This window comes from Schistocerca gregaria, chromosome 11 (genome assembly GCF_023897955.1).
Source record: "Schistocerca gregaria isolate iqSchGreg1 chromosome 11, iqSchGreg1.2, whole genome shotgun sequence".
In the NCBI taxonomy this organism is placed as follows: domain Eukaryota; kingdom Metazoa; phylum Arthropoda; class Insecta; order Orthoptera; family Acrididae; genus Schistocerca; species Schistocerca gregaria.
In genome coordinates, this window is record NC_064930.1 from 85,204,846 (window position 1) to 85,221,092 (window position 16,247).

At 39.4% G+C, this 16,247-nt stretch overlaps 1 protein-coding gene and 1 long non-coding RNA gene across 7 annotated transcripts in view; one reads left to right on the forward strand and one right to left on the reverse strand.

Annotated features, from left to right (window-relative positions):
- Positions 1 to 16,247, forward strand: part of LOC126295455 (zinc finger protein 708-like) — an 885,643-nt gene that overhangs the window by 41,882 nt on the left and 827,514 nt on the right. The gene's annotated exons all lie outside the window — the stretch shown is intronic.
- The window catches only part of LOC126295459 (uncharacterized), a 1,097,875-nt gene that overhangs the window by 4,301 nt on the left and 1,077,327 nt on the right, over positions 1 to 16,247 (reverse strand). The window lies entirely within an intron of this gene.

Sequence of the window (16,247 nt, forward strand, 5' to 3'; positions counted from 1 at the left end):
CCCCCTCTCCCCCTCTCCCCCTCTCCCCCTCCGGGTTAGTTTTTATCTATGTGTATGATTATTGCTTTGAATTTTGGAGGGCAAGGAGTAGTGCTCTTAGACGGAATTACATTTAACTGTATGTGAAGTTTTTTTATGCAACATTGCAAAGATGGGATGGAATTCAAAATTGCTGCAGCATATACATTGTAAGAAATGAGATATTGAATATCAGAAATATCACAGATAAATTTCTGTTGTCTGGTTAAAATTAACTGGTAGTTGATTTTGGTCACTTGCTACTACAGCTTTGGTACATGCTCGGTTATAGGTGACACACAAACTTGGCCAGTAAAGTCCGTTAAGTGCTGTTACCTGCGTGTAACGTGGGGCAATGTTGGAAACAGCTGTTGTGAGGTATGACAGGAATGTGAGATGCTCTGTCAGCAACTGATTTTATGTGATCCATGATGGAACTGGGGCAGATAATCTGTTTTCTAGCACTGAATTTGCCCTCTTGTCCTAACCTAACAACAATATTGGATGTGCAATATAACTGAGACAACAGCAGTCAACCTGTAGCAGAACTTTTCATCACACTTGTTTTGTTCACAGCGATTAAAGCTAACCTCTGTGAGCAAATTCACCACAGAAAAAATTGTTTCAGAACTAAAAGCAAACTACTTTCTAATTTTCACCTGAACCTATCCTCACACTGGTTACATGACCTGACATGTTACCAACAAATGAACAGTACTGGTTAGTACTCAGTTGCAGGTAATAGGTATCACAGTAAGCTTCAAAATGAAAAAAAGAATTTTGGAATGGAAAAAGTCAAGGCAAATAAAGAAGTCAGTACAATGATGAAAGTAGCACTGCAAAGGATTATAAAGAAGAAATTAGATTTCAATCAGTTAATTGAATAAAAGTAAATAAGTTGTTTTCATAAAGGTTCAAATATAAACAGTTTTAAAGCACTTGGCAAGATTCACCATAACCATCTATTTATGAGGCATGAAACATGAACACTATAAATCATCACTGCTTATCAGTAAAATGTTATATTTATGACTCTGAAGACCAATAGCAGTGATTTGTTGCCTTCAAGTACATTGGCTTAATGTAATGTTGTACAAGCCTTATCTAATTTCAGCCGACATCTGTGGTGGTGATAACTGTATATGTGGTTCTGAATTGCATCTTGTGCAAAAGGACCCAGTAGTGCTTGGTTAGTATGAAATGTGCATATTTTGTTACTCCTCCCTCCCTCCCTCCCTCCCTCACTCACTCACTGTGTGTGTGTGTGTGTGTGTGTGTGTGTGTACTGCTTTGCTCAGTCCTACACATTTTCTCCCCTGACAGTAGCCTTCTACTGTCAATCTGATAATGCCTGAAGGACTTCGAGAAGAAAGAACATCAGAACTGCTGTACTCAACTAAGTATATTGGTGTGTGGTGAGGATGATAAATATTGGACCATAAATCCAAAGGTTTAAGGTAGTAGCATCAGTGGCTCTGGCAAAGTGCGAGGAATGATGAGTTCCAGCTTTGAGTCCTCACTAAACACTAGTCCCCAGATAACTGGTTGGGTAAGATAGTTAAAATGTCAAAAGATGGCAAGGACCACTTCCAGTAGGACTTGTAAAGGACTGGTGTTCAAAGTAACTTTGTGGTTAACATGGGGCTGCAAATTATGGTATGACCTTAGATGTTTCACATCTGCTAGGGAACTACCAGTTGTGAGTTAGTGCCATGATTCATTGATTGTTCACATTATTTCCATTAAAATAATACACAATATATGTCTGTTGTTGACATTAAAACATTGTTAAAAACTGTAGGGCTCACTTAATATGCAGTACTGAGAGTGGGTGGAAGTAGAATATTGATAGTAGCAAGATGTTTAGAACAGGTTCTATTGTTTACTAAAATGACGGTAAATGTGTTGAAATATATTTGTAGCAGTAGGTAACAAGCTTAAATCAGTGATATGCAAACAGGTACAAGTTTGATTAACATTCAGAACTGGGATAAAGGTTGTAATTGAATTCTTCTGTCAGCCATCAGTCGGCCACACAAATGACTTATAGCTTCTAACAAAACCCCTGTTTACTAGAACAAATGTATCCACGTCATGCCAAAAAACAGGTAAAGAGCTGTTAATTGTCCCTCTGAGATTATTCTTGGTATATGGACATTGGGAAGATACACATGAAACATAAGATAATTGTTGTTAATCTTGAAAGTCAATGGCTTAGTGAATTGTGGATGATGAAATCTCAAGCTTTTTGCAGATAATGAAGTTTCCCATAAAAGGGTCTATCTGGTAAAAATTCACTAATAACTGGTCAAATCTCGCCAAAATATAAACCAGATGCAAAGATTGACAACTAGCTCTTCTTAACATAAATTACGCGAAGTTGTGCAATTTATGAAAAGTAAAACTGTGGTATGCTTTGACTACAGTCTCAGTGAATCTCAGATAATCATACCACACAAATATCTTGGAAATGGTAAATAGAGCAACTACATAGGCTTAATTGTAGGTAAAGCAATTTTTGTTTTACAATACATGATAAGCTAGTGACAAACTGCAGTTTGTAGAGAAAACAAATGTGCATGCAAATCACTTGGAAAAACCTCTACTTCTTATATCAAGTGAGGTGATGCATTGGTTAATGCACTGGATGTAGGTTGTCCGTGATTTTCCTAAATTGCTTAAGTCAGATGTTGATATTATGAGAAGGAAAGTTGCTACTCACCATATAGCGGAGATGGTGAGTCATAGATAGGCACAACAAAAAGACTTTGACACTAAAGCTTTCAGCGCGTGGCCTTCGTCTCTCTCTCTCTCTCTCTCTCTCTCTCTCTCTCTCTCTCTCTCTCTCTCTCACTCACGCGAACACAACAACTCGCACACGAATGCAGTTTCATGCAGCTGGTATGTGTGCGGGGGGCGGCCACATAATTGGGTCTATTGTTGACTAAGGGCATTGGCCTATCTTGAAGCAGCACCTCCACTGTATGGTGAGTAGCAACTTTCCTTCTCATAATATTGTTACATTCCATCCTGGGTGTTCCTAAGTAAAATGTCAATATGATTGCTTTGAAACAGAATGGCCCATTTCCGTCCTTGTCCTTAATTAATTTGAGCTTGTATTCCATCTCTAATAACATTCATATCCAAAGGAAATCAAGCTCTGATCTGCCTTCCTGAATTGCTTCCTTCCTTCCTTCCTTCATACTTCAGTGTGTTGGACCCACATCTGGTCAGACTACATAGAGACACTGATCATGTACAGAGAAGGTTAGTGACAATTGTCAAAGGCTTGTACCACTGACAAAAAGTGTAACATAAATTTTGGTAGATCTTAACTGGTGGAAACGCAAAGAAAAAATGCCATACAACTTGTGACCATCTAGAAAGAAAAGATTCACCCATTAATTGAAAAGCTGGAGAGTACTCGGGATGGCTAGCTGCTGTGGCCGAGCTGTTCTAGGCATTTCAGTCTGGAACCGCACTGCTACTGCGGTCGAAGCTTCGAATCCTGCCCTGGGCATGACTGTGTGTGATGTCCTTAGGTTAGCTAGGTTTAAGACAGGCTGTTCCAACCAAGCTCCAGGGAGCCTGAGTGCTCTGGAGCAGTCACTGCGGCAGCTTGGAGCCCGCGTGGACGGGGAAAGTGAACTCACTGCCCCCTGGCCGCATGCAGCTGCAACTGAGGCAATAATCTGTGTTCAATGACAGCTATGACTAGCCGCGGGAGCCCTGTACCCCTATTGGAGGATACCTTTCTATTCATTGAGAGGGATGGTCGTCCACAGTGTCTTGTATGTCATAAAGTATTTTATTCTGCGAAGAGTTACAATATACGACAACATTATACACGTCTTCATGCAGCGCACTACGATCAGGTAGAAGGCATTGCACGCAGAGATCTGGTAGCCAGGCTTAAGAACGAAATACCAGGAGACGCAAGTTTAAAAACGGTTTCGTTATACAGAGGGTATCAAAACATGCAACGTAGTTCATGTTCTGTAATGCGTTTATAATTTTCAGGTGAATGAGAGCGGAGAAAACACTAATGAATTTGCAATACAACCAAGCTACAGGGTTGCTCACATCATTGCAATGAGTTGCAAGCCGTTTTCGCTGGGACCACTCGTAAAATCGTGCAAGGTAGCAGTTGCAGGATGTTTGTTTCCAAGAGAGGTGCAGGCAGTTGAAGGGGTTTACCTTTCGAAGCAAACAATGTTTCATCGAATCCTGGACATGGAAGCGGATTTAGACACACAGCTCAGGAAAAAGGTGGAGAGCTTTGTTGCATTTTCACTAGCGATTGACGAAAGCACCGACATACTGGACTGTGCTCAGATTGCAGTCTTCGCGCGTGGTGTCGACCATGGAGCTGCAAGTAACTGAAGACCTCTTAGATTTGGTACCACTTGATTACACCGCAACAGGACATGACATTTTTGAAGCTGTTTTTGAGTCAGTGGGCAATATGAATTTGCCGTGGGATAAGATCCACTCTGTAGTGGCAGACGGAGCAGCACAAATGATTGAGCATCACCAAGGTTTTGCTTCTCGTTTGAGAAATAAATTCAGGGACAAATTCAAGAAAGACATTTTGACTCTTCATTGTTTTATTCACCAAGAGGCACTGTGTGCTGGAACAGTAGAGCTTGGTGGTGTAATGAAAGATGTTATGAAGTGTGTGAATTTTGTGCGGCATCACAGTATGAATCATCGCCAATGCAAAGGATTCCTGAAAGATATGGAAGCGAAGTATGGTGATATACCTTACCACAGTACAGTTCGTTGGCTGAGTTGGGGAAGAGTTCTTAATGTTTTCTGTGCCATTTGTCAGGAAATATCCCTTTTTCTCGAAATAAAAGGGGAAGAAATACGTTGTCTGAAAGATATAAAATGGATGTCAGACCTGGCATTCCTAGCTGACATAACTATGCATCTGAACAATTTAAATCTGTCATTGCAAGGCAAAGGGCACCTAATCGTTGACATGCACAACCAGATCAAAGCGTTCATGGAAAAGTTATGTTTATTTTAGAGGCAGATGAGTAATGTACATTTAATGTTCTTCAGTCATCTTGCTTCTTCAAAACTACCTGAAGGTACTACTTTTGGCGATTACCAAGCAAAGTTAAAGCAGCTCATCACGTCGTTTGAAACACGATTCCGAGACCTCGCTAGTTTGGAAATGGTACTTAAGGTGTTCAGCACTCCTTTTTCAGTTTTCCCCGATGACTTGTCATCGTCACTTCAATTGGAGATTATCGATTTGCAAGATTGAACTTTGTTGAAGGAGAGGTACTGCACCAGGTTGGATTTGTCACGATGGTATCATTCATTACAGCAAAAAACATTTCCCGAGTTTTGCAACATTGCCGCTCAGATCATGTGCATGTTTGGATCTACGTATTGTTGTTTGTAGCTTTTCTCAGCAATGAAAAGAGTGAAAAGTAAGGAACGATCGTTTCTTCAGGATGCAACAATGAAGGCCATCCTCCGCTTTAACACTGCGAACACATTGACGCCTGATATTTCCAGTCTTGTAATGAACAGAAAATATCAAGCTACAGAGTTGTTTCTTATTTATTTCCTGTACATCGAATTTCCTGGTGTAGCATGTCACCATGTCTTAGCAGCTAAGAGTATGAGGTTGTTCATCTTGTGAGATGCAGCTGGCAGATCAAATTGCTTGCCTTGCCACCTGCCTCAGTCAGCCGTGCCATGTGCTGGTGTGGTGGCCCACAGCAAGCAACACGGCTCCCTGGAGCAGGGAGCGCTTTGTGGCTCACAATGCAGCCAACAAGCTGGAACAGCCTGCTTTAAGTTGTTCTAAGCCAAGGGGACTGAGTAAGTACTGGGGATGTTAATTTTTACAACAAGTTAAAAGCCTGAGAATACTTGTCTATCGTTATGTCGAGTCAGTCACAACAGAGCACAAGAATGCTACTGAGATAATATTCACAGCATCTTGAAACCCCCTGTTGGCCAGCTGCAGTCAGAGTTAGAGGGGGAGAGATTCTAGTTGCCATTTGCTTTTGCTGTGTATTGATGTTGTTATGTGGTCGGTTTCTCCCCCCCCCCCCCCCCCCCCCCCCCTTCCTTATGGAGAGTGATGAAGAATTTTATATAGAATTTAGTGGATCAGAAAGTGACTCTTCAGTCACTGACAGTGTTAGTGAAGTGATGACAGATCAAGAAAGTGACTCAAGTGATGTTAGTTTTTCTAGCATCAGAAAAAATATGAAATATAAATGGCTGCAGGATTGCCTCTTGCACATCCGCAATTTTTGTTTACTGGAACATCTTCAGACTTTGCACAGAATGACTCCAGATTTGGTGCAATGTGTAAGTAAAATAATGGGCAGTGAGTTAGTCAATACAGTACTGTAGTTACTGAGAGTAATAGATATACTCAAGATAAGAACTTTACTGGCTGGAAGGACACAGTGATGCAATAAGGATCTTCTTTAGTATACTACTGTTACAAAGTACTATGATCAAACCAAACTACCGGATGTATTGATCTAAACCTCCACTATTTGCAGTTCCAATATTTCACTGGTTACTTAGCTCTATGGTCAGTGGTTAGTTTCTGTTTGTCGGTCCATGTGTTTTTTTTTTGGTCTACCTTTGATCTTTTCCAATTGGTCACAAATTTATCACCTAGTTTCATTCAGTATTGTGACATGATCTTTCTATTCAGTTCTGTACTGTTTTATCTGTCCATTTGTGTTTTTAATTTACGCTAAATACATTCAGTTAAATCTTTCATACATTTATTCATGCTTTTTAAAGGTTTAATATCGTTAAACTGCTAAGATTGCAAAAGTGCTAATGAAAACTACAGCTGCATTGGCATTGTGAGTAGTGAGGTCTATATTTTCACTTGGGGATTGAACATAACCTCAACATATATTTGGATACAATCAATATTTGTTAAATCTCCTTTTATGAGATATACATAGTGTATTTATCAAATGAATGATTTCAGTAATCCAGCGTCCAATTAAGTGCCAAGTAGAAGTAGAACATTTTCTCATTGAATTCTGAAAGTTAGAACAAGAATGAAAATCCATGATATATGGAAATGGTGACAAAGAAAAAACTGCTTGTATTCCGTGTTATCAAATAATTCAAAGAGAACGTTGATAGTTATAAATACATTTTTATTCAACCACCATCATCTGAGTCCATACACTGTGAACCACTGTGAAGTGCATGGAAGAGGGTACCAAATATTCAGACTAATTTCAACCCTTTCATGTATGGAACATAGGAAAAATGGTAGCATCAATTCATCTGTGCTCACTGTAGTCTAATCTTGTCCAGGCAAACTCAATGGAAGAGATAAGTAGGGGTTGTGGTATATTCGTAGATGCGTAATTTAAAGTTGATTCTTAAAACTGTGCAAATAGGCCTTTTCTGTCTTTAAGCATCTGACAGTTCGGTTCTTCCAGCATCTCTGTAAAACTCCCATGAAGTCAAACATACATGTAACTATGTGTGTTGTATTTCTTTGCATATGTGGCACTGAGGACCACAAGGGCCTAAAGCACAACATCATGGTGACCCATATGTGTGTGGATATCAAAGAAAATAGTGAGATTGCATTTTGTGAATGTTCACAAAAATGTCTGAATTGCAGGTGGTATGCTGTAGGCCAGAGAGAGAGTGTGTGTGTGTGTGTGTGTGTGTGTGTGTGTGTGTGTGTGTGTATTTCTACCCTTGGATTTTAATTCCTACTCCAAATTTTTATTTAGTTTCTTTTACTGCTTGCTCAATATAGAGATTGAATAACAACAGGAACAGGCTACAACCCTGTCTCGCTCTCTTCCCGACCACTGCTTCCCTTTCATGTCCCTCGACTCTTACAACTGCCATCTGGTTTCTGTAGAAATAGTAAATAGCCTTTCGCTCCCTGTATTTTACCCCTGCCCACTTCAGAATTTGGAAGAGAGTATTCCAGTCAACATTGTTAAACACTTTTTCTAAGTCTACAAATGCTAGAAGTGTAGGTTTGCCTTTCCTTAATCTATCTTCTAAGATAAGTCGTAGGGTCAGTATTGCCTCACATGTTCCAACATTTCTACGAAATCCAAACTGATCTTTCCTGAGATTAGCTTCTACCAGTTTTTCTATTCGTCTATAAAGAATTTGTGTTAGTATTTTGCATCCATGACTTATTTAACTGATAGTTGGGTAATTTTCACTTCTGTCAACACTTGCATTCTTTGGGATTTGAATTATTATATTCTTCTAGTAGTTTGAGGGTATTCCGTCTGTCTCGTAAATCTTGCTCACCAGATGATAGAGTTTTGTGAGGGCTGGCTCTCCCAAGGCTATCAGTAGTTGTAATAGGGTGTTGTCTACTCTCGGGGTCTTGCTTCGGCTTAGGTCTTTGTGTTTTGTCAAATTCTTCATGCAGTATCATATATCTCATTTCATTTTCAGCCTCTTCCATTTCCATAATTTTGTCCTCAAGTACGTCGCCCTTGTATAAAGACCCTCTATATACTCCTTCCACCATTATGCTTTCCCTTCTTTGCTTAGAACTGGGTTTCTATGTGAGCTCTTGATATTCGTACAAGTGGTTCTCTTTTCTTCCAAGGTCTCATTAATTTTCCTGTAGGCAGTATCTATCTTACCCCTAGTGAGATACGCCTATACATCCTTACTTTTGTCCTCTAGCCATCCCTGCTTAGCCATTTTGCACTTCCTGTTGATCTCATTTTTGAGATGTTTGTATTCCATTTTGCCTGCTTCATTTACTGCATTTTTATATTTTTTCCTTTCATCAATTAAATTCAATATATCTTCTGTTACCCAAGGATTTCTACCTTCCCTTTGTCTGTTTACCTACTTGATCCTGTGCTGCCTTCACTGTTTCATCTCTCAAATCTATCCAGTCTTCTTCTACTGTATTTCTTTCCCCCATCCTTGTCAATCCTTCACTAATGCTCTCCCTGAAACTGTCTACAACCTCTGGTTTAGTCAGTTTATCCAGGTTCCATCTCCTTAAATTCCCATCTTTTTGCAGTTTATTCAGTTCTAATCTACAGTTCATAACCTATAGATTGTGGTCAGAGCCCACATCTGCCCCTGGAAATGTCTAACAATTTAAAACCTGGTCCGTAAATCTCTGCCTGACAATTATGTAATCTGTCTGAAACCTTCCAATATCTCCAGGCCTCTTCCATGTATACAACCTTCTTTCATGATTCTTGAACGAAGTGTAGGCCATGAATAAGTTATGCTCTGTGCAGAATTCTACCAGGGGACTTCATCTCTCATTTCATATCCCCATTCCATGTTCAACTACTACACTTCCTTCTCCTTTTCCTACTACTGAATTCCAGTCATCCATGACTATTAAATTTTCATCTACGTTCACTTTCTGAAGAATTTCTTTCATCTCATCATACTTTTCACCAATTTCTTCGCCACCTGAGGAGCTAGTTGGCATATAAACTTGTACTACTTGAAGCATGGGCTTCATGTCTATCTTGGCCGCAATAATGTGTTGATTATGCTGCTTGTTGTAACTTACCAGCACTCCTATTTTTTAATTCATTATTAAACCTTCTTCTGCATTACCCCAATTTGATTTTTTATTTATAAGACTCCCACTATATCTAACTTTAACCTATCCATTTCCCTTTTTAAATTTTCTAACCTACATGCCTGATCAAGGGATCTGACATTCCACGCTCAGATCTGTAGAATGCCAGTTTACTTTCTCCTGATAATGATGTCCCCATGAGCAGTCCTTGTCCGCAGATCTGAATGGGGGAGTGTTTTACCTCTGAAATATTTTACTCCAGAGGATGCCATCATCATTTAACCATCCAGTAAAGCTGCATGCCCTCGGGAAAATTACAGCTGTAGTTTCCCCTTGCTTTCTTCTGTTCGCAGTACCAGTGCCACAAGGCTGTTTTGGTTATTGTTACAAGGCCAGATCAGTCAATCATCCACACTATTGCCCCTGCAACTACTGAAAAGGCTGCTGCCCCTCTTCAGGAACTACACATTTGTCTGGCCTCTCAACAGATACCCCTCCATTGTGGTTGCACCTTCGGTACAGCTATCTATATCGCTGAGGCACACATGCCTCCCCACCAGTGGCAAAGTCCGTGGTTCATGAGGGGGGGGGGGGAGTAGATGAAACAGTTAACATGCCAAAATATATCGTAATGACCAAATTGCATCAACTATGCATACACAATAATACTTGAATATATAATTTGGGAAATAGAGATATTTTTTTTGTTACTGACATGAATCCTACATTGATACAATTGGAGGAGTGCTAAGTACTATCAGTTTTCTACACATGAATTTTGTAAATAATGACTGAATTTTCTTTGCATTGCTTTTCACATATATTCCTTAGTGACCAGATATCAAATTAAATTAACTAAATTTCATCTTATTTTTAGGTTGAGAATGTCGTCAGAGGACTCGATGTAATCAATACAGTGAACCATTAATTTTACAATGGATGCTCATTCATCTATGTAACTCTGTGTAAACTAGGTTGGTATTGCAGTTATCATTAAATGTCTTCCACTTCTGCTACTTCAGAATGGGTCCAACTGGTTCGTGTGATGGGCTAGCTGCTCTCGACCGATATACACAAAAAATAACTATCAACCTTTGTGATGCGTCATGACACCCGGCAGCCACCCTTTTGGTGGTGATTCAGAAACCTGATGATGCTGTCCAGCATTGTAATGGTTTTAAACAGACAGTCAGTGTTCAATTTGTCACAGATTTATATCCAATTCTGTGGCTGGAGGAGTTGTTAGCAAAGTTGTAAGGGGACCAGTATTTTTCACACATTGACTTGCACAACCCACACCTGCCTTTGCCGTTGAATGCAGTTTCTCAGACTTTCTGTTACTTGACATCCCATTTGGGTTTTACCACTGCAGTTGCTGGCATTTTGGGATCTTGCCTGTGTCAAGCATTTGTCAATAATTTTTGGAGCAGTTGAGTCATGACATTTCCTGATGGTAAACAACCTCAGTGACACTGGCTTATGGGCTCTGCACAGGAAGCACTTAACAAAACCTACAGTGTTTTCCAATGCCTTCTGAAGAGTGGCCTTTGTTGCAAGCTAGAAAAGTGCAATTTTTTTCTCCCAAAAGTTTCATTTTTTGGGACGTGTGCTAAGCAAAGATTGTCGTCTCACTGCAGAAGGACATGTCAAAGCTGCCACCGATGTGCCAACACCAAAGAATCAGGAGGAACTAGAGTATTTTTTTGGGCAACATTTTGTATTATACTACTTTAATTCACCAGGCTGTGCACATCTGCCATCCTCTTAACTGGCTTCTCTAGAAGGATGGTAAATTTGTCTGGGCTGCAGATTGTGTGCAGGCTCTTCAGTTCCTTAGGCGGTGTTTGTACTCTGCTAGTTGTTTGGCTTCTTTTACATGGCCAATGAGGTGTTCCAGTAGGACACTGGTATTGCCCTCATGCAATGTTTGTGCTCTGCTGCTTGTTTGGCTTCTTTTACGTGACTAATGATGTGTACCAGAGTGACATTGGTATGGAATGAGCTTTGTGGTCAGTAACAAAATTTTGTGACTGGAGATGCAGTGTCACCCATTTGGTGAGAGAGTCTAGTGTCTCCCCATGAAACTGAGATATGGAGACATTACTGCTCAATGCTGATAGTGATCATTTTTACCGGTGCTGTTGGTCTTAGTGAAAACGTATTTAAAGCTGTAGTAATGTACGGTCTTAGACATAAAAACTGACCGCCGGCTGGCCGCCACAGAAACTAAGTCCGAGTCATCCACTTAAGGTGGCCAATAAAACTGACCACCCCTGACAACTCTGTCCGGCAATCTGCGCAATCTGGCAACACTGTAAGATGTGGAAGTGTTAGGAGGAAGTGTTGTGTACTTCCGAAATCTTCTCGCATTGTGTGAGCCTGTGGTCTAGTGGTAATCATCATGCATTCTAAACTTACAGTTGCCTGTTCACGTCCAACAGTTATATATATATATATATATATATATATATATATATATATATATATATATATATATATATATTACTACATTTTGGTAAAGTTATGAGTCTGATTGAAAATCGAAGATAATTTGCTTAACAGTCTATCCAAAAAGTATTCCAGAAACAATTCTGCAGGGCAGCTCGTGGCTGCATCACGATCATAACAGTTTACACTCGAGTGTTTCCTCACGCTGCAGTGGCTTCCGGCCACCGCCCAGATGCCTCTTATCGCATGAAATCTATCACCGCCCAGGTGAACGCGGGGTGTCAGTGTGTGTCTCAACTGTTATTTTCGAATTTGAAGTTGTAGATATCATCTTGCAATTAAGCATCAGAATTTGCATACTTGAAAATCGTGAACTACAGTTAAGCATTGTAAAATTGAGTCACAAGTGGCAAAAGGTGTAACATCTGCAACACAACGTTTACTTTTGGTATAACAGAGGGATGAATGCAGAGGAGGCAGCAAGAAGATTTAAACTGTGTGTGGAGCGAGTGCTTTTGGGAAAAATATACCAGAAAAATATATTCTTGTTTCGACAAAGGTCGTTCGGGCATGAATGATTTTCCACATCAAGGAAGTCTCGACTACTGAGATATGTTATAGATTACCATTTTACCATCATGCGACATTTGCATTCAACAGGCAAAGTTCAGAAGTCTGGTGTAGGAGTACTGATGCTCTAATTTGAAACAACTAAAATCAACGGAGTGACTATTATTGAACGCCATCAGGTAGCTGATTGAGCATTCCTATGCATTACTGTTACTGGTGACGTGTTATGATACCTTTATTGTTAACTTCCTAAGAAGAAAAGAAAAGCTGAGCCCCACCAAAAGAAAACTTGAGCAAAGAGTAGTGTGAACATAATATTTTACATCTGATAGCTCCAAAAGCGTGTTTTGGGCTACGAATTCTGCCCCAAGGGGTGTGTGCAACACAGCTGGAATTTGTTTGCCAACAACTGAGACACTTTCTGGTCACAGTGTAAGAAAATCGATCAACTAAACTACATCACCTATGCTTCTGCATGATAACGCACTCTGTTGATTTGAGAAACAAAACTATCCAGGAGATTGATAGGAAAGTCGTCTCTCAGGCACTTGTATTGATAGGGAAGCCCTCTCTCGAGCACTTGTCCTCCCTCTCGTCATATATTCGTAAAATTTTACCTTTCCCGCTCATGATCGATCAACCATCAAGGCAGTTCATTTCTAGACGAAAATACTCTTAAAACTGCACTGGTTTAATGACATTGTTATAACCAGTAGGTTTTTACTGGCGTGGAATTGGTAAACAACTTTAGCATTGTCAGATCATTATAGATATTGTGAAAGAAAACTGTGCTACTGATTATTTTCTTTTTGATGATTACTGTTGCATTTAGTAAACTAATGGAAAATGCAATTAAAATATTCACTGTACTAATACAAGTTAAATTCAGCTTACTATAGAAACATCCCAACTACAGTCTGTCTTAATAAAGCATTAAGTGTCTGTAAGAAGATTGAGTCTATTTTAACACGAATTAGTAGGATATTACCAACTTTTGACTTCAAAAAGATCTGTATTTACTTCATTTCCTGTATCATTCGTAAGTATTATGAAAATGTGGAATTTCATAGATAAAATTATGTATTCACAACAACAACAACAACAACAACAGAAAACAAAAGTGGCATTATGAATTTGGCAGTACCGTAAGGTTTTCACTCGGACATTAAGGGTTACTGAAAGTAGCAACACGAATTTTGCTGGAGCGTTGTCTTACGTTTCCCTTATTGAGTTTTTATCTGCGTGCTTGTAACTCTGCTACAGAAGAATTAAAAATCTGGCTTTCAGTGAGTCTCGAAAGGCAAACGAAAGCAGCTTGCACCTGGTAACCAAGCATGTTATGTGGGAACTGGTTTTTTCCTAAAGTGGGAAGACATCCTTTTGTGGTTGAGTTGTTGGCAAATGTCAGTCAGACGTGTGCCGTTGGTCTAAGTGTTTCAGTGTGTTGAATTTGTACCTATGATTTTTCTACAGGTTTTTTGTGTTACAAATAGAGAGTTGAAGTCTCCTATTTGTATTTTCACGTCATCTTGGTGAATTTTGCTCATAGTATTTCCGAGTGTGTTCCAGAATTTTTCAACATTTTTGGTGTTTTTCTTATTTTCAATGTTGGTGGGGGCATGAACATTGGTAAGTGTATATTTTTTACTGGGGCTCTGAATGAGCATAGTCATAAGTCGATTTTTGATGGGTGTGATTTCTTTGACAGAATTGATGATAGATCTGTGTTCGAGGAATGCAATGCCAAAGATTGCTATGCCTTTCGCTACCTTTTGTTGTATATTGCTCTTGAAGATGCAATGGTTCCTGTAATGCAAGGTTCAATTAGTTGTGGTTCTTGAAGAGCAAGGAAGAGAATTTTTTGTCGGTCGATTCCTTTTGTGAGATTATTTAGTTTTCGAGTTTGGATCAATGCATCGATGTTTAGTTTTCAAATGCATGTTTTCTGCTTGTAGGGAAATTTACCAGAGATCTTTGATATTCTCACCAGTATCCGAAAATCCAACTGCCGCCTGTCGACAGCCAGGTTGTGTACCACCTGGGGCAAAGTTGACTCTTCTTGCACAGTTCATGTTTGCTTGTGTTTCATTGGTTTGGCCTGAGTTATTCCAGGACCGGAGAGGACCAGATGGTGTTGAAGCCTTTGGAAGCAAATATTTTCAGCTGAGCTCATTGAGCTAACTGATGGTGACCAATGTAGCGGTGATTGTCATTCTGACATGTCTGGATTTTGGGTTCAACGGATTGAGTAGCCATTCAGGATTGTGTTAGTATTTGGTTCACCCCAAGTATTGGATTTCTTCGGTACCACCCTTATGGGGGAGAGTTTCCCTAACCACCACACGGGATTATTATTATTATTATTATCATTATCATTATCATTATCATTATGTCATCAGCAAATCCAATATGGTGTATGTTCCTACCACTGAAATTGATGTGTATTGTTCGATTCAGTATCTCCATGACATAAATATGGGTTATAATTACGTTACATTGCTGCTAGTAGACAGTTCACAGCTTGTGATTGTGCGGTAGTGTTCTCGCTTCCCGCGCCCGGGTTCAATTCCCGGCGGGGTCAGCGGTTTTCTCTCCCTTGTGATGATTGGGTGTTGTGTAATGTCCTTAGGTTAGTTAGGTTTAAGTAGTTCTAAGTTCTAGGGGTGGCTGGCCGATGGTCAGTTTTTATGTCAAAGACTGTACATAAAACCTTGTTATTTTATTGCAGATGGTAGGTAGAAAACCACATCATAATGTTTTAAAATTTGAACTAATGAAAGGGCAAGGGCAGCATGCAGATAGCATCTTTTTTAGTGTATACTGAACTGTACCAGTTTCTAGCTAGGTGTAGTGCTCAGAACAACATAAACTGTCTATTATTTAATTGATCACTAATTCTGTTGAGATAATTATATGATAATTCAACTTAATTGTAGTCAAAAATAAAGTTTCGAGGTAATATTTTGTGTCATCATTAAATCAAGTAAAATCTCTCCTGTCTAAAACTACAGTCTAGCTGTTATTATCTATTTAATTCAGAAAGACTGTGGTGTAAATACATCCACAAATTACAACTCATTCCAAGAACTGACTACATAAAGCAGTTATTCTCCTCATTGAAAATTAAACTGTTTATTGATTACTTGCAACACATGAAGCGCCAAGATTTTCTATTGAGCATTTGACTTACTCATTGAAAATTACTATACCTAGTGCTAGCTGCTTCATTATTACCTCCCCACCCCCCCAAAAAGAGTAATAATTATAATAATAAACATCTTGTGGACTATTTTGGCACTAATTTCAAGTAATATTTTGTATTCTAAAAAATGCCAGTCTAACTAACATACATTCTGATATACAAACATTTATATCTGTGAGCTAAGCAGAAATTGGTATTTCTCTGGCTATTGTAAGGAGATGGTGTGCTGTGCTTATAAGAAATTATTTAAAGGAAATGACACACTAACAACCTCTGGTCAATTCAAATATAAACATACCTGCTTTTCAGTGCTCTAAATGGGAATCGGGGACAGACCGGATGTGATTGACACTACCATTACAACTAAAACGAAGTAAAGCATACAGAAATCTTTTGTCAGCGGTAATTTTCACTCTGAATCGTTCTGGTGTGTTGTGAGTACCTCTCAGTATTCTG